Below are 20970 nucleotides of genomic sequence, written 5' to 3'. Positions count from 1 at the left end.
TACTTGCTAATGTTCATCAAGGCTCATAAAGAATATACTTCCCTCATTAAAAACACTGAAACCTTTGCAGTTTCTTATATGTATTCCTGATTAATAACTTTGGAACTTGCTACCTTTATAGTTCTTATTCTTTAATTCATCAAGTAATTTAGACTATTGTTGTTTGCACTTAAATAAAGTTGTTATGTCTTCATCTGTGATGGTCCATTTTATGTGTGATTTGGAGAAGGGAGACCAGACCACTGGTGCAACATTATTACTGGGTGTGTCTATGAGGATGTTTATGGAAGAGATTAGCATTTGAATGAGAGAACTGAATAAAGAAGATCACCCTCACCAGTGAGAGGGGCATCATAGTTCTCCAAGGGTCTGAATAGAACCAAAATTCAGAAAAAAAAAAAAAAGGTGAATTTTCTCTTTATCCTCAAATTTTTACTGTCTTAAAATATCCACACTCCTGGTTTGGGGGTCTTTGGACTTTAGGATTTACATCATTGATTTCCTTGGTTCTCAGGCCTCCAAGTTGCAGACAGCAGATCATGGGACTTCTTACCCATCATAATTGCATGAGCTAGTCCCTCATAATAAATCTCTTTCAATATGTCTGTAACTGTCCTATAGATTTGTTCTTATGGAGAATGAACCATGTCCACTATGAATTTGTAGTTTAACATAAACATAAAAAAGAAGCATTTTCAATTTTCACTATAATATTGTACCAAATAAAATTTTCAATATGTCAAAAGCATAGTTTTTTAAGAGAATTAAAGTAGTGTTGTAATTATTCACATTAAAAAAATCATCTTGAATTTTCCATTTTACTCATTTCATCCCACAGGTATAAAAAGATTATATAGAGTAAAAATATAGCAAACAACCGACATGCTATAATCCTGACAAATATGTCTGTTAACAAAGTCTTAACCCTTAAATATCCATCAAAAGATCACATTCAGATATATACCCAGTCATTATTCTAGTTAAACAGATTTACATATTTAGATGCATTTTAATTTTTCAAAAGTTATAGTACTACTTTTATATTATTTACACATGAAATACTGGGAAACAAAGAACTAATATTTTAAAAAATACTGCCAAATAACCAAGGATTAGAATCCTTCAGAAAGAAATTACTTAATCTATTTAATTTCAGGTCATGATTCCCCTAACAGTGTCTTCATTTATCCATATTTGTTATTTCTTTAAACTTTATCTGCAAAACAATGTAGATATTTGACACATGGATCTTCCCACACATATGATTTTTACAGATTCCATAAAACTTCTTAGTCCAACACCTCTCTGTTCTCAGTTTTACCTGCCATAAAGATTTGACTCTGACATTCTTTCCTTTTAAGTGGAGATATTGTTTTACTTCTTTCTTATTCTCACTAATCATTTTTATTGATTTTACCTTGCTAATATTATGGTCTTATGTTAATGTGAATTTAGTTTCCCAAAACTTAAGGCAGATAATATCCTTTCTAACTTCATAGTCACCTGAGACTTCATGACTATTTTCTTTTAGTGTTTTTCACCTGTTATCCTCTTCAATTTGTATGCTCGCATAGAACTCAAAGAAGGTTAATTCCACTTTCAGGAATTTCTTCTTTGTGTGGATCTCACTCCTCAATGGGAGAAATGAGTCCTGCGAGTTTGTGGGGGCTGGACTTTCCAACCCATTTATTCCTCACTGTACCTATCCAAGACAAGTACCATTATGTTAGGCAAAATGTTACCTCAGCTGCTATTTTCCTGGACCCATGGCCTTGTGATTGATTATCCTTTAGCTATGGTTTGGTTTTTCTATTTTCATACAATGTTCCATTACTCCCCTCTGCTTTTTCTCACACCACTACCAGTAAATGTACTGATTTTATGGTTGTTAGTGTATGTCAACTACTCTTATTCTGAATGTTTTTGTTTGTGTGTTTTGTATTGTTTTTTTGTGTGACATGACTGCTTTTCTATTATTATGTTGGACTCAGAAATACAAAAATTTTATTACCATGGATGCTTTTTCCCCCAAATACTCTTTTCAGCTCTTTGAATGTATAAATAACCTGCTAATTCGGATGTCAAATTCTAAAACAGTAACAAAAGAACTCTCTAAAAGCTGGTCCAGGTTCCTCTTCTCTAATATGATAGGGGATTAAATTAAAGCATTAATTAAATGGTGCTTGACAGTCGTTGTATTAATTCCTAAGTCATTTCATATTGATTATGAACTCAGCCTCTTCTATGTTGTACAAAAAAAAATCCTGCCTATAGACATGAAGATTTTGAGACTGGGAATGAAATTATAGATGAAAGAATATGGGATAGCAAGAGCAAAATTTTTTTTTTCCATTTTATTTTTGCAACTTAGTTCTAACCTGTAGCCCTAAATTTACGGTATTTCCTATAGCACATACTAAACAATTAGATGTCTGCTATTATGGCTAAGTAGTTATTATAGATTGTATGATATTTGTTCCTCAGTATCATGTGATTTTTAGGTACATGTCTCTTAAATCAAATCCTTCATATCTAGCACAGTTGCTTTTATTATAGAGATTTCATAATAATAATCTTACTTTCTGAAAACAAATATTCCTACATTTTCCATTGGCATGTTTAAATTATCTGTTGGATAATTTAAAGTATGATTTCACCTATAAAATTTTTGACATTTCATTTTTTTTATATTACTCTGGGATGGGGATCTCATATTCAGTCTTTTCTCTGTTGTTTTCAAGATTAATTAAATTTATTTTTACTGATATATAGAAACTTCTGGTTCATGCATATTTAAGAAATACTATGTGATGTTTTGACAAATCTATACGTTATGTAACTTTTAAATCAAATTAAACATTCTTTTCTCAAACAGATATTATTTCTTTATGGAGAAATATACAAAATCCTTTCTTCTAGCTATTTAAATGTATAATACATTATCTTCTTCTGTGGCTATCCAACTCTGAAATAGCACACCAGAAGCTCCTGCTCCTAACTATAAATTAATAGTCATTGATCAACCTCTTTTTTACATTTAATAACTTCCCCCCCTTTGTTCTGTGTATTAAATATTACCAGGTCATATTTATTTAAAATAAAACCTTAAAGTAAATTTCCATAGATTTTTTTCTTTTTATCACAAATTATACATCCATGTCTCAACATGTTTGCAATCAAGATTTTCTTTACACTGCGCTATAATTATAACTGTCACTATTTTACACTGTAACTACAACCATCACTATTTTACAGGAATAACATACTTCCTCCAATCATGTATAGCCTTCTTTTTAAACTTAATTTTTATTTGTGCATTATAATTATACATAATAGTAGGATTCATCAGGACACATTCATATATGCACTCATTTGCAATCCTCTGAGTACACTATCCATTTTTTCTTCTTCACTCTACTTGACATTTTGATAGTATTGGACAATTAACACATGTTCCTTTAGTCTTGTTCATTTGATTTTACTTTTTAGAACTATATATTCATAATCTCTGTATTTTTTATGGAGTCTGACAGTTTTGCCCTGCCCCCAGACATCAATTCCTATTTTCAATGTGTTTTCTGGTGTATCTTGGTTTCAACATGACACAGTGTGTTCTCACAATCAATATTAATTCATCTAAATTCTAGTAACTGATTTTTTTCTGTTTCTTATCAATTCCTCAAATATCTCCTCCACCTTTTTTTTATATTTCTGTTAGCTACCTCACAGGTTTTCAACGTCATGTAGTCATAGCTGCATCCTCTGATACATGATCTAGTGTCATTAAGTATAAATGACCTTTCTTTGTCAGACTTTAATTGCTTACACAATTCTTATAATTTATAAACATTTAGTCGGGGTGATATAGTAATAATTATGACAGACATCACGTCCTGACCCTTCGCACACAGCCATGCCACCTCTTGCTCCATTATATGGCAGTAATGCACTTCAGGCAATATTCTGCTCACAGCCATCTGGGAGGATGGATCAATCAGAAATAAAAAAAAGATCAGAGTAGGTTTTTACTTTGGATGGTGGTGTTTTCAGCAGAACACTTGTACTATAAAGTATACTTACTCATCCGGAAGTGAAAGTAATACATCCAATTTAAGTGGTATTACAATTGGTAAAATATTATAAGCCCACACAAATGCACATTTAGTTGAGTTTGTTTATATTGGATTATAGTTGTTTGATTGGTATTTATAATATGCATTCACATATCAAACCTTATTTAATAACTAAAGAGATATTGTCCTTCTGCAATCCTTTATTGTTTGGAAAGCACAGAAAATTAAATTATATTTAAAATATACAAAGTTTATAATTATTCGAGATTTATTTTCAGCTTACTTTAGTTTAAACATGCTACCTTTTTGTTGCAGATAGAATATTTTTGTGCTTCCTAGTACAGTCATGTAACATACTATTCTATTTTTTTATAGTCTGGGAAGGAATCTATGAGGCCCAAATGAGTGATTTGAGATTAGATCTATATGCAGGTCTCAATGCATGTAGGAAAATCTGACATAAACAAAAGATTTAGTTGTTTCAGTCTGTTGCATCTTCCACATATGTACCACTTCTGAGAAAAAAAAAGGAAAGGAAAAACAGAATCTATCAGGCATATCCAGTTTGGTTTCACTTAGTTGATTTTACTAATAAGATAAACAAATCATCTTCTACATACAAAAGCAGTGGAAGTAATACTTTTTCTCCTGTAAAGCCTGTATTCCCTCTGTGAAGATTGTTGATACTGATGCTCATATACTTATTCTTGTGTTTTAAGAGAAAAAAAAAAGTTCCAAGGAGATGAAATAATTTTTCTTTGGTCATATTTTGATTATTGAGTAAAAATTTAAGTGATATATCTTTACTTTTAACTATATAGAATATTTTTAAAAATATACCAAGTCAAATTTGAAAAACACTCAACCATCAGACAAAGGCTTATATCATTCGTTTACCTGGGAATCTATTAGAAGGTATATAAAAAATTTGTGAGTTCTCTGAATTATGGAAAGGATATTGAACAATTATTATTAGGAACATATATAAAATCACTTTCCATAGGGTGTTAATTTTCATAGATCAGTGGTAGATATTCTTATTACGCTAAATTAGGTAAGCAGCTCATTTGATTAAAATGTTTACTGATCCTAAGGAAAAGAATGCATGTAGTTTGACTTTTAGTAATCACTGGAAACAGGGAGTTGTGTGAAAAAAAAATAACAAAGGTTTTATCTTTTCCACTTTTGTTTTGGTTCATTTACTGTATCAATTCAACATCTCAACATGACAGATGTCATAGTATCAACAGCACTTGGATTCAAATTGCTAATGTTTTTATCACCAGTGAAAGTCTCCTCATTTTGTATAAGTTTAAATTTCTAAAAATAAATAAAATTTAGAAATATCTACAGCTATTGATTGATTTTTTAAACACATATACAAACATTAATATAGTAAAATAAACTCACAAATTTTTTACTCTTTTTTTCAATTTGAAATATGTAATCCATACTATCCAGATAATCCAATTGAATTCTCCTATATGCAATTCTCAAAAGGGAATATAGAGCTGTGATATTTGTATTTTAATGTCATATCCATTTTTTTTTGTCAAACAAACCTGAAAATACATTCAAATAATAAGGTATAAGCTAAATGAGTTATATTCACTACTTCCACAAAAATAAAGCATTCTAGTGAAGAAAATATAACAGGTTAACCAAAATAACAAGTTTAAATAAAATGAAAAATATAGCTATGAAATCTTAACACCTGGATGATTGACATGTTTACACTTTCATAATCCATCTTTCCATATTATTGAGGAATATGTTTCTATATTCTGCACCAGACAGATTTCCTTGCCTTCTTCTTGGTTTTGGACAGTGGGGACACCTCAGAAAATAAGAAGAGAGAGCTTGGTTATTATCACAGTAAGATACGTAGAAGGAGTGGATAGTGGATTCTGGACCTCCCCCTTAAAAAAAAGGAGGAAATGTTTTGAATTTTCATAAAATTATAAGATAGCAAACAAAATTGGTGCATATCCCTGTAAATTAAGATATCACCATAAGTGAAGTTTTGTGATTTGTAAGCATTGATCAGACCCTGTTTCCTAGTAGGTCTAAGTAGACCATTGACAATTCTTAGTTCTTTAATTCCTCTCAACTTCTGCCTTATATTTAAAAATAATACAGCTTCTCTGAAGGAGTTCTATTCTGAAGGACCTATAGGTGCCAAAATCAATGGTTTTAAAAAATCAGAGATGATCATTTATAGCCCATACTTTTATCTCATATTTTGCCTCTACAGGAGAATATGTATTATTAGAAAATTAACCTGAGTTGACAGTATTGCAATCCATAGATCAATATGTGGTATATTCACTGGATCAAAGCACAATAGACCAGTCATCCAGCATGTATCATTTGGCCTGGTAAATTGTAAGGAAAATAAAAAAGAGACACAGAGACAACATACAGAGGCAAGAAAGAAAGATGGCAGAATGGCAGAGAGGCCAAGCTGCCAAGTTTTATTTATATCAACAGGTTACTTAAGGTCATTGGCATCATTAGTGCTTATTGTTCATTGTATTACTAGGCAGGTTACAGACTTAACACCATTATGGAGCTTATTCCTCAGTCACATACTAAGTTGCAGTGTGCAATGTTCAGAGTTTTGTGCAGCTCTCAAGAAAGTCCATTGTATAAAGTTACTGTTATGTAGACAGGTTTAGGCTCTGTGAGACACTGTGGTTGTCTGACAAAAGATTTTCTTTATTCCCAGGAGCTGTGTGCCTGAGATGAAGATCGTGGCTGTTAAAACTCTAGTGGCATTGCCACAGCAAAGTAGACATAGCCCATGTATTAGTTGTATTACTGGTTCCTAGGAGAGACTTCTGGGCTTTCTAAGGGTTGGAAACAGAGTGCCAGTTACCCCCCGGTAGTTTGCTCACCAGAGGAATGCTTCCCTGTATATTTCCACGGTCAGAATCCCTACAGTAAATGGTTATTTTCAATTCATGTTAGCAAAAGTAATCGGAAACAGTATATATTCATGTGCAAGGAACATTTCATGCATAATTTTTCTTGCAGTCCATTGCCTTCCTTGTGCTGATATAGCACATAATGAAAAATCTTACCAGTACAGTTATTTATTGCAATAACATACAACTATAAGGAATTCGCAGATATTAATATGATTGTCCTCATCAAGAAGTAACTGACAATTAGACAATGGAATGACCTGCTAGGTGAGATATAGCACTTTGTACCTAGGGTGATTTTCGGCAGTATTTGATCTTCTTTTTCTCTCAACCACTGACCAATATAGAGATGTAGCATTCTCAGAAGCTCCTCTGACAAGAAGAAGGGGAAGGCAGCATCCCCCTTTGTACTTGGGCCTTATGCTTTTTAAAGAACTTTTTTTCTTATTCCTGTGAACTTGAGGTCTGTAGGTTTCAGTGAGCTAGTGTCCAAGGAAGAAATACGTTGCAAGAAACACAGTCATGGCTCAATTGATTTGGAAGCTAAGAATAAATAAGGTCATTTTGAAGTCTTCATGCAACTTGCCCAATACTCAGAGAAGAGGGTTCATTGTGCACTGGCTATTTGATTCCAAATATGAAGAAGAACTTGAATTGCTTCTTAGTGCAGTTAGAAAGATGACATCTGAAGTAACAAGGTTCACAGTTACTAGTATGTCTTTTCTCAATAATACTGGTCAATGAAAATCTGCAAAAGCTCATTTAAAGACAGGATCTCTAGGATATTGAATCTTGGAATTAAGGCTTTGGTCAGCTCATTTGAGACCTTTAGTAGAATAAAAATGACTTCTTCTAATTCCTTGCCAATTCTACCAAGTAAAGGCAGAGTGCAGTGGCATATGCCTTTACTCCCCACAGCTAAGAAGGCTGAGGCAAAGAAACACAAGTTCAAAACCAGCCTCAGCAACTTAGCAAGATCCTAAGCAACTTAGTGAGACCCTGTCTCAAAATAATAATAATAATAATAATAATAATAATAATAGTAGTAGTAGTAGTAATGTAGCACAGTGAGTAAACACCCAGGGTTCAACTCCTCACACACACACACACACACACACACACACACACACACCAAAAAAATAAACAAACAAACAAATAAAAAAACTTCCTTTTTTTTTTAATTGGTTGGACCTAGTAGCAGTTTTGGTCAATAGAATAGGAAAGTTTAGCTGTAACAGTTTCCAGTTTCTAAGTCCAAACCTCAAAAATGTATTATGTTCCATTTTTTGTCTTTGGAATCATTCACTCAGGAGGGAGACATTTGCAATGTAAGAAGTCTGGCTACCTTAGAGTACAACTGTGTGAGTAGTCCATTATTGATTTTAGGCTTTCTACCATCCTCACTTTTTTTGGATTTGATTGTGTTCCAAAAACATTAATTCCTGATTCTGGGTACTTCAAACTGTAAGAATTTCTTTTAAAAATTGAGACACTGCAGATGTAATTTGTTTAACTAACATGAAGTCATACTACGCAGAGGTGGCACTTAATCCAGTATGACTGATATTCTTATAAGAAAATGATATAATGTGAAAACACAGAAGAAAACCAGGTGATGATGGAAGGTCAGTATGGTTGGTAACATACCTGTGAACCCAGGAGCAAAATATGGCCAGCAAGCATCAGAATTTAGAAGAGGTGTGGAAAGATTTCACAGGTTTGAAAGGGAACATGGCACTGCTGACATCTAGATATAATACTTCAAGTCTCCAAAATTATGGGACAATAAATTTCTGTTGTTTTAAGTTATAGAGTTTGTAGCATTCTGTTATGGAAATCCTAGGAAATTAATACAACCAGAAATGCACAAGATGTGTGGAAAAACAGTAATGAAAACCACTTGACCTTTTCATTCTAGCCTATCCATCAACTCACTGACGCTGAGTCCATGACACAAGGAGCAGGTACTTAGTTTTCGAATTCTGCTAGTCTGGGGTGCTGAATCTTCCATTATGTTATTTAGCTTTATGCAAACATTGCAAAATTCACCTCTATTAACCTTTCCTTAACTAACCATTCTGATTGTGCCAATATTTTCTTGCTGTTATTTTGACTCATGCATAATATCTCCAGAGATCCCAACTGAGATTAAAATATATCAAACAAATAAATGCACAATAGTAAGAAAAGATGGAGAGGGGAAGCTATAGCAAAGTTTTGTGAGGAAGATAGTTTCAAAGGGAGCATGGTTGTCACCTGGACTTCAGGTCATTAATAGAAGCAGCCAAGTAAATGAATTTTCAGCCAGGCCATAACCATATCAGATCAAAGCTGCTTTTACTATCCAAACTGAAAATCAAATAGTATCATCCACCTACATATATAGTTTTAAAATAAACTTAAATCCATAACTATAATATGGAAATACAGAAATAAAATAATATAGAAATAAAAATAATTTATTTTGAAATAGTGCTTTTATATATAATGTAACGTATCAGAAAACATTTTCCACAAGTTTCTATAGTATCATCTAATTTATGACACTATCATTCACATAAACAACTATTCACAGAAAAATACCAGAATACTCTCATTATAGAAAGTGAGCAATCATTTTAGAAGAATTATTGGCTCATTATAGAGATTTGTAGCAGAGAATAAAATTTGGAACACTTTGAGACTTGGAGGCCATGTAGCCTGAGAATAAGTTTCTGCCTTCTACCTTAAATTAAAGTCAGGATGCCTTAAGGGATATTCTATCATGAACACATCCATTTTATAATAGAAAAAATCCCAGAATCACTTCAAATTTTCTTTATGGATAACTAACAAAGTTGTGTTATGATTGAAGATTACTATTTCCCTAAAAGGGAGGAAAAAAACTCTAGTTCACAACAGGCAGTCCGAGGTGAAAATTTAAAAAATGACAAATTTAATTCAAACAATGAGAGATTCCCCTCCCAAAACCCCCAATATTTTATCTGATACATTAGAGAGAATCAGGAACTCATTGTCCTCCTAAAACAGAATATGACCATTAAAAGAACTATTAGAGCATTATAAAATATATTTAGAGAATAAAAAAAAACTTCAAAAAATATCAATAGAAATTCCAGAAGCATTAAATACCACAGAAGTAATCACATATGGTAGAAGAAAACATAAAACAAACATATGAGAGAAAAAAAATAAGAACATAGGGTTAATCCTCTAGAAAACACATACAAAATAAGCAATTCCCAGTATTGAAGTACAACACGAGTCTTTATTTTGAAATAATATTACCCTCTCATCACAATGTTAAGAAACAAGTAGAATAAACAAAATATGACTTTCATCAGGAAACATCTACAATATTTGGTATCCTAGGAGTAGGTAAAATGATTCTAAATATGACTTGGGTAGACAAAAACAACAAGAAGAGAAGCACGCTATATACATTATATTATAATTAATAGAATGATTTTTTTTCTGTTAGTACCAGAGTTCTCATTACCCCTGTGCTATAGTTTGGATCTTGCATGTTCCACAAAGATCCATGTGCTGAAGGCCTTATGGCCAGCATGGTTCTACCAGGAGATGATGAAATCCGTGTGAGATTTGGTCAGGTGGGTGACTTTCGGTCATTAGAGGTATCTTCTCAAAGGAGACTGTGAGACCCTGATCTCTTGCTCTTCTTTTTCATTCCCAGCATTGAGGTAAATAGGTTTTCTCCATCATGTGCTCTCACCATGATGTGCTGCCTCACCACAATCCAAAAGCAATTGGATCAATTGTTCATGAACTGCAACCTATAAAACTGTGAGCCAAAATTAGTCTTTTCTCTTTATATGTTGATTATCTTGGGTATGTCTTGAGGCATGGGAAAAGTAAATATTTAAACAACATGTTTAAATATTAAACACTGTAGCAGTTGAATCTTCCAAATCACAAACTCATCTTAATCTTCCTTTCAACTTCTTATTTTGTATCAAATATTCTCCTCCTTGAGATTAATTAAGGATATTGTTTTGGTATCTTAAGAGGAGATAAGTAGCGGCTGGGGTTGTGGCTCAGCAGTAGAGCGCTTGCCTACCATGTGTGAGGCACTAGGTTTGATCCTCAGCACCACATAAAAATAAACAAATAACATAAAGGTATTGTGCCCAACTATACCTAAAAAAATATTTTAAAAAAGAAGAGATAAGTATCTTTCTTGTATTTTATTGATACTTTATCATTGCCATCCCTCTCTTCATCTTAAAAAAGTCAAAGGTTTTAAAGCTAATGACATGAGATAGCTATTAATCATTAGTTTTGGCAGTCATATATGGTTATTTAAATTGTGTGTGCCATATCTTGAAGAGAGAATAAAATCTTGGCCTACTATTTCTGTTTACAATAACGATATAATTCCTATGACCTTAATATCCATGCAAATAACTCATTCAGTATGTGGGCCTTTCAGTTACTTTATTACTTCTCCCTGATGATATTATTCTCTGACTACTAAATTTGCCACTCATGTTGATGACTGTATTCTAGATACAGTTATTTTCCATATAGATGTTCCTCAACTTAAGATGAGATTATATACTGAGGAACACATTTGAACTTGACAATATTATAATTTGAAAGTGAAATTCATATACTTAGCCTACAAAACATTCTAGCTTAGTAACATAAAGCACTGTAGTGTATCAAGTGTTTACCATTATGATTCTGTGGATGTAGGTCTGCAGCTCTGGCTTATGGCTGCTGCTCAGCTACATCAGAGTATTATATTGCATATTGGTACCTGGAAAAGATCAAAATTTAAAATCTGATGTACACATTCTATTGAATGTAAATCATTTTCAAACCATCATAAAGTAAAAAAAAAAAATCACATGTTGAGCATCAGCAGTGAGGGTTTATTTCTAGCTATGAGTTCAAAAGTTACCATTTTCTTGGGACTAAAGAAAAATGAAAATGCACAAGTCCTTGCTTTTTCAGTTAATAAGAATTTCAAGTTAATGACCTTAGAACACTAAGGAGGAAAGGACTCTTATAAGTGTGGAGTCATAAATGCTCTACTGTTCTTGTATTCATGAAACCAAAGCTGATCATAACTAATACATAATTTAAAATTTAACTTTCCTTTTCTTCCACACCCACTTTGTCCCTATACCCATGCTTACTCTCCTTGGTTCCCTGTTCTGAGAATTATTAAGTCTTACAAATGCCTGTCACCTTTTGTCCACTGACTTTTCATTCTTTCTTACCTATATCATATCTTTATTCATCTCCTCACTGAGATGCCACAATCCATACCCTTATAGAGGTCCTAAATCCCCTAGTCTCATTCTCTATCAGTTTCATTCATATGGGGAAAAAAAGTCTTCTGGCTAATCCAAAGTCTGCTGCTCTATACCTCTAGAGCTAAGCAGCTATATGTGACTGGAGAAAACCACAAAATTGTGCTGACTGATGCAATGTTAAAATCAACTGCCAGTAGTGGACCTTTAGTATTGTCTGAATATTTTGCTACATTTCCATATTTGCCTCTTTTTATTAGGCTATAATGTAAATCTCTGTATCCAAGCCCCAAATGCAAATTTCATAATTTATTGTCTCAGTCAGTGGCCTTGTTTACTAATGCAATGAGGAAATAAAGCAATAAAATAAGAAATATTTTCTACTTTCAACTTCAAAACTATCAAATGCACTTATATTTTTATCCACATAGTCTACCTTCCATCCTGTTAGTATAAATGAATTGTCTACACCACTATATAAAACTAATTTTCTACTATTTCCTACCCAAGGACATTGCCAAAATAATTACTTCACTCTTGTAGTATCTGATTCTTTCTAGCAAATCTATCATATCAGCATACTAATGGGCAACATAGGCAATCTTATAGCAAATTAAAAACAAAGAGATAGTCTATTAAAAGTGTCTTCTTCTCATTTTCTTTCCTTTTTCCCTCACCTTTGAATATTGGACTGCTCCTCGCCGCACAGACTTTCCACAAACACACCTCCACACACACTTTCTACATGGACACAAACACACACACACACACAAAGAAAATGTGCATTTCTCCTTTCTTTTGGCTTTAAATACTCCTATATTTTGATGATTTCCAAACACCAAACATAGGACTCCAGATTATACTGAAAAATCTTGTATTGCGTAGGTAAATAATATTGAACATTTCCCTTATTTTTCTAATCAGAGTACCAAAATAAAGCATTTAAAACTGAACTGTTGACCTCTTCCCAAATCCTGTAATCCTGTTTTTAACTGCCATGTTTTTTGTCTTTTAAGTAAGGCCATTCTGCAATTTCCCAGGGCAAGAGTCTTTCCATCATTCTTGACTTAGTTCTATCTTCCACACTATCTAATCCAGCACTAGATCTTGTTGAGTCTAAGTATAGCATATATCAAGACTCTGACTACATTTCATTGACTTTCCTACTGGCCCTTTGGTCCAATACACCAACTCTATCACCTGCAATCTTCCAGCAATCTTCTAACTAGTTATCCTATTTCTGTTTTTCAGTCACTACAGTAAAATTTCTACAAGACAGATCTCTCCTCTAAAAATATATTTTAAATCTTATAATTCCTCTGCTCAAAATCCTGCATTGATTTTACAGCTCAGGAAGAGCAAAAGCTTTATGATGGTCTGCAAATTGCTGTGTGTCTGAACAATCTAATGCTTCATCAACCTCATCTTCTGGCTCATAGTGCTCAAATGACACTGTATATTATTTGTGCTTTCTCTAACACATCTAGCAAGCTCTTCCCATAAGGCTCTCAGGTTCCTGCTTTCCCCACATGGACAGTTCTTTCCCCAAATGTACATATGCCTCACTGCTCTACTTCACATTCTTCAGGTTTTTGCTCAAATGTGACCTTACCAGTGTCTTATCTGTATCTACTTCCATGAATCTTTAAGAAAAAAGGAAGAGAGCAATAAAAATATTGGTGACAATTGGTAAATTTATTCTTGAACCTCTCTGTGTTTGCTGCTTTGATATATGTGAAAAACAAAATACATCAGTCAGAACCCAGAAGAATTAAACTATGTCTAAGTATCTCTATGGCCCAATTCCAAAGGTTCAGACATATTGTCCAAGCCATCTTAGGCCATTGCTATGTACTGAAAATGTCTCCCTAAAATTCATAGTTGAATTCCTAAACCCAAATATGATGATATTGGGAGGTAAGGCTTGTGGTAGATGATTATATTGAAAGGATGGACTCCCCTCAGTTTGTGCCCTTATAGAATAGAACCTGAAGAGCTCTTACCCCTTCCGCCACATTGAGAAGATAAATGCCTATGAAGTAGTAAGTACATCCCCAACAGAAAATGAGTCTGTCTGCACCTTCATCTTGGACTTACCAGTCTCCATAACTGTGGGAAATTAATTCTTATTGTTTATAGCCCCTTAGTTTATGGACATTATTTATGAAAGCCCAAGTTCATTAAGGCAAACATATATAAAGAATTGACATAGACAGTTTTGATTTTTAGATCATGGTCCACATTTGGTACTAACATGGAGGATATAACCTCTCTGTAACACCAGTGTACAGAAATTTCCGTAGGACCTGTGAAATTCATGTAGTCTGATAAGGGATTTAGAATAACATGCATCCTAAGATTCATTTACTACCTGAAATCCAATTTTTCAGTAATACCCCAAATGTTAAGGTTTGGAGAATAAAAAAAATCCAAATAACACTAATCCTTATACAACTAAAAATTATATGGTTTCAACTAATTGAGCTCTTCTGACCATGGTAGCATGTGGTATAATAAAATGTGATGTTGAAATGCATTAGTCAAAATCCCTAATACAACTCAAAAGGTCATGCATGATATCAATATACTGTATTATTTTTTAAAAAGTATCTAAAAATGAGAGTTTGTTTGTGAGAACTGAGAATTCAGAGTCTGGCGCCCATTTTCCCATTATTTCCAATAATATTGGTCTAAAGGGTTTATTTTCTTTGTACTAGGGTTTCTTCACTTTCTGATAAGTAGTACAGTAATTAAAAGATGCAGCTTATTGTTTAACTCTCATGAAAACTAACTTACCTTATGCATGCTGAAAATATCTAGAGTTCAGTGTTTATCTGATACCTAAGAACACAAATTTTATTAGAAAAATAGAAAAGAAGTTTTATCAGTTTGTAAAATATAGTATGTGCTAATGAGAAAATATTGATAGAAAATTATTAATACAAATTATTTTAAAAATAATATTTTAGTTTTGCAGTTCTACTTGGGAGAAAGTTTCTTCAAAAGGAGTAAACATCCTTTGTTCTTGTAGGATTTCACTGTAGGATTTCAGCAGCATATAATTAGTATCTGAGTAACCAGGACTTTCAGAATCATGTTTATGGGAAAATGTGGATTATAAAGAGTGTCTATTAGTGAAATATGTTGTTAACATAATTTTTTCCCATTATATCCTCTAAAAGATGTGCTTAGAGATTAGGCGTTGTATTAAGGAAAGATGAGAGGCTAAGTCTCTCTATTCATACCTTTTATTTTATGGACATTGCCCTTGTAGATCAGTTTGATATTTGCAACATGGTCCTAGTGGATTTCATGGTATCAATCATCTGAACTTGATTTTATTGGCATAAAACTTAACAACAGGTTACTGACTAACTTCTCACAGGTTACATCCACATAAATTGTTAATCAAGGTTTATTATTGCAACAATAAATCTGTGTCTTTCACTATAACTTCCTAATTATCAATTCTTTGGGGAGCAAATTCTGGTTTAACTAGAAAAAATTGTTGTATATAATTCAAGAAAACATTGCCTGCCCAGATGTCTTTGGATGGTTGTTTTGTTTTTGGTTACTTTCATCTGGAACAAGAATAGTCCTGCCTCTAATGTTCTATTGCTTCATAGAATCTAGTTACCTCTTTATCTTCATAATAGAGGCAGGGATGTGTTGCATATGTAGGAAGCAAACCATGTTGTGGTGGAAACAGAGATCTATCACTATTCAATTGTCCATGGCCACCCCTCCTCATCCACTAGCAGTTTGCTATGTGTAGGGACATTATCTCATCAAGTTTAATACAATTTTATTCCTCTAGAATATATAATTGGAGTTTCTTTAAATATGTTCATTTTATAAGCCTTTATTTAAAATGAGACATGGGTAATAATTGTCATGCTAACACTTTAATTGCTCATACATTATTAGCATACTAACAGCTTTTAAAAATATTCCTATAATTCTCAATAATACATAAAACTGTATTTCAAATTGTGTTTTCTTTGTCAATCATAAAGTCTCTACGGAGAAATTTACAATCGAGTTTTTTGCTCCATTTATCATTCTGACTGAGAAAAGACCAATTAGCCCTTAACTGTCTTAGTCAGCTTCTGTTATTTATCGATCTATTTATAACTGTAATACCATCAATTTTTGAAATGAAGATGAAGTTCCAAAATGGCCACTTTGCACCTTTCAATAATTACTTAAGTCCTTTCTGTTGACCTTTGTCTTTCATGTTATTAGTGTTTCGCTGATGTGGGTACCTCCTCTACTAATCTACAAATGGATTAAATGATGCTTCTCTTTGAACACGGATATTTCTTTTAGGAGTTTTTGATTCAGTTCAAATGTACTTGCTTATTTTATTCCTTGTGGCTCATGGTAATCCAAAGTATTTAATATGTGTATATATGTATGTATGTGGGTTGCATTATTTTGATTTCCTAATATACATGAGAATTTAAGGAAATTTTGATCTTAGAAAATACTCTTTCCCTGATTAGTCGATTTTCTTGCCACTGTCATCTACATTAACTATTTTCCCAATCAACACTATAATCACTTTTTCCAGCTTTTCAAAAAAGATAATTATCCTATTTGTTTATTCATTAGCTAGGTTGAAATTAAAGTGTAAAGATAGTGTGACTCAATTAATGGACAGTTCTCTCTCTTATAGATGATCTTGTTGAGAAAAAGATATTCCTCAGATACTAGATATACATAAAGTGGAGGCAATTTTAAATGTGAAACTTGTGTCATATAAAATGTCCTCTTTTTAAAACTTCAGCTGTATTGCTACGATGGTTGAACTTTTATCACAAATTTTCCTTATTTTTAAATAAATAAAAACAAAGATGGCATGAAATTAGTTTCCACAGTATGAAATTATTTACAGCAGCGGCAGACCGAATTCTCAGATAAAGGCATTGCAGTGTGTATGTCTGAACGGCTGGGAATTTATGCGGCTTGACTTGACTCTGCTGCATCTGGAGGTCGACAGCTGGTTATTATGTACACCTAATTTACCGGAGCGGTAAATACCGCAAGTGAAGAGATCAATTCACCAAAGGTCCGTGGTTCAATAGGTTTAGCACTTCGTGTTGAAAATAAAATGTGGAATAAATTAGGAAAAGTCCTTTCCCACACTGCCTCAATAATAAAAGATCTCCCACAGTGGAAAAGACAATAAATGAGGTGTCTTTAATATAATTATGTTGATGTTCATAAACCCAGTTTTGATCAGCTTTATGAAACTGTTATAATAATATTAATTGTGTTCAGCCATATAATAGTCCCTGGACAAATGGCAAATCTATTTTCAATATCAAATTACTCATCTTTAAAAGAAAATAAATTAATCGTGTTTCCTACTTACAGGTCATTATAGGAAAATTAAATTAGTGAATTTTCAGAGCATGTAGAAAAAATTTAAAGGAAAAAACACACTTTTAAGGAATTTATGTTAACCCAGGACAGTTAGCTAATCGTTCACAAATCTAAAACTTTAAGGAATTGCTAATTTCATTCTTTAAGTCACTAAAACAAAAATAAAAAATGATTAAATAGTTATATTCACTGATCTTAAAAAAGATTATTCAAATTTATACATTAAAAGTATATATTTCTGTAATCCCAGTGTCTCAGAAGCCTGAGACAGAGGGATTGTGAGTTCAAAGCCAGTCTCAACACCTTGGAGAGACTCTAAGCAACTAACTCAATGAGACCCTCTCTCTAAATAAAATACAAAAAAGAGTTGGGGATGTGGCTCAGTGGTTGAGTTCTGTTGGATTCAATACCTGGTACTGGAAAAAGAAAAAGTATATATTATTTTCTATCACTGATTTTGAAGAAGAGACTTTAAGTGTCTGACAAATGTATAGCTGTGTGGTCACTCCCAATTCAAAAGACACAATGTGCCTAACTCCCTCAAAGCTTCCTTGAGCCCGTCTGCACTTTACCCCTTCTGTCCTAAGCCCATCATTTGATAAGAACCACTCTGTTCATTGAAACTCCAGTTTCCTTCTATCTCATGACATTTATTCACAATAGTGTAGTGGGTAGGCTTTGTGACCTGCTCACTTCATTGAGCATGATGCTATTGAAATTAATCAATGATGTATATACCAGTAACTTGATTTTTCAATTTTGAGAATTATATAATCAGACTTTACAGCACGGTAGGATGAGCACAGCCTCTTATGTAGTTTTTGAAGAACTAAAAGAGAGTTCAGAGTCTCCAAATAAAAAGAAGTAATAAATGTATGAGGAGGCAGAAATGCTAATTACTACGATTTGATTATTTCAGAGTATAGGTACATGTTGAATTATCACATTATATACATATGTACAATTATTGAGTCAAATCAATTTAAAAGAAAACCAAAATTGTAAACACATTTGCTAATTCCAGTATGATTTTAGCTTGTTCTATTGTTCTGCATTTAAAAAAATCTTAATGTGTGTTACTTTGAGTGTGTGGGGGAGTCCAAGTAGATTTGAGAGTAAAACAAAAGCTGAGCCTCTTTCATATAAACAACTGCTTTGTGAACTGCCTTGAACACTATTCACAAAACCTTATTCTTAACATTACATATTTTATTCAGTCTATAGATAACTGTTAACTATCACATACAATTTTCAAAATAAAATAAATGTTTTCCCAAATGTAAGTTGACATTTTATTTAAATATTAAGGGCTTAATGGCTCCTCTTTTTTTGAAATATTTGAGAATTTCTCATTGAAAAACATAACATCAAAAAGTTCAGGTGACTTCAAGATGAAAATGTCTTTATTATTGAATATTTATGATATATTCAGATGCTAATTTTAAAATTCAAATTTATTACATTTAATTTCAGAATTTTTAAGGAACAATCTTGTTTATAAGAATCATTTAAAAACTAAGAGAGAGCTGGGGCTGTGGCTCAGCGGTAGAGCATTCCCCTCACATGTGCAGGGCCCTGGGTTCAGTCCTCAGCACCACATAAAGATAAATGGGTGAAATAAAGGTTTTGTGTCCAACTACAACTAGAAAATAAATATTTTTTTTAAAAAAGACATGCTATTAAAAAAAATAAAAAGTAAGAGAAAAACCTGGTAGAAAAGCATATTCCTAACATCAATGCAGTGTTGTGTGATCTTTGCTGGACATCAAGAGCTTCTGTAATTAACAGGGCTGCACGAGTTAAGATAACAAACCAAGCCAACTGCTCATTTTTTTTTTAGTATCTCAAAGTAAGTTTTTTTTTTGTGTGTGTATGTGTTTCTTGTTTTTTTTAAAGCTAAGCATTATTTGTTGCTAGTTATAACCACTATTAAATATATAGACTTAATTATAAATGCTACACCTATATTCTGAATTGCAGTGTTGTTCTTGATGTCTAATAGACATTGGTCTTCTTTGGCCTTCATTCTCTGAAACTTCCCAGATGCTTTGAAAATCATTGATGATGACTCTTTTCTTTTCTTTTTTTCTGCTGGGGATTCTTTTTCTGCAGGGCCTTGTGCATGAGAGGCAAGCACTCTACCAACTGAGCTATATCCCCAGCCCTGATTCATTTCTTTTTCTATCCTTTCCTCTTTTTTTTTCTTTCTAACTCTCCTTCCTTCATTCTTTTATTTTCTTTTATTTGTTTTTTTATACCCCATATTGGCATCTCTGAGATCACACTACCCTTCTTTTTTTTAGTTGTAGATGAACACAATACTTTTATTTAATTTATTTATTTTTATGTGGTGCTGAGGATGGAACCCAGTGTCACACACATGACAGACAAACACTCTGCCACTGAGCCACAACCCCAACCCCCAACACTACAACTCTTTTACTGTCATCTTTTTGGTCTCTTTTCTCTGTGTCTTTTACTGTATCCATTCTTTAAAAAATATTTTTATTGGTGTATTATAGCTATACTTAATGTTGGGGTTCATTATGACACCATCAGAAATCATGGAATATAATTTTCTCCACACCAGTCTTCAGTACTTCCTCTTTCCCTCTTCTCCTCCAGCCTTTGTTCCTCTTTCTATAATCTACTGGCTTTCCTTCTATTTATTTATGATTTTCCTTAAATTGGTGATTTATACATAAACATAAAGGTGAAATTCACTGTGGCCTGTTCATACAGGTACAGAGCATAACTTGATCCCTTTTATTCTGCAGTTACTCCATTTTTCTGTCCCTCCTTCTTCCTCCTTTATCCCTTCCTCTGCTGTTCTCCCTTGTATTTTTTTCCTCTATATTTTGCTCTACCTTCCCTCTATGAATAAAAAAAAACATTTGCATCTTGACTTTCTGAGCCTGGCTTATTTCATTTAGCATAATGTTCTCCAATTCTATCCATTTTCATGAAAATGACATAATTTCATTCTTCTATATGGCTGAGTAAAACTCCATTGTTAATACCTACCACATTATCTCTATTCACTCATTCATCTGTTGGCTGGACCCAGATCTGGTTCCAAAACTTAGCTATTGTGTATTGTGCTATTCTAAACATTGATGTGCCTTCATCATTATAGTATGTGGATTTTAGTTCTTTGGGATAAATACCAAGGAGTGGGATAGTTCATAGGATAATTCCTTTCCTAGTCTTTTGAGGAACCTTCATACTGCTTTCCAAAGTGGTTGTACTAATTGGAAGTCCTATCAACAATGGATGAGTGTATTTTTTCCGCACATCCGCTGC

Source organism: Marmota monax, unplaced genomic scaffold (assembly GCF_021218885.2).
Source record: "Marmota monax isolate L192 unplaced genomic scaffold, Marmota_monax_Labrador192_F-V1.1 WCK01_AAM20220418_F8-fsc00326, whole genome shotgun sequence".
In the NCBI taxonomy this organism is placed as follows: domain Eukaryota; kingdom Metazoa; phylum Chordata; class Mammalia; order Rodentia; family Sciuridae; genus Marmota; species Marmota monax.
This window is presented reverse-complemented; position numbering follows the sequence as displayed.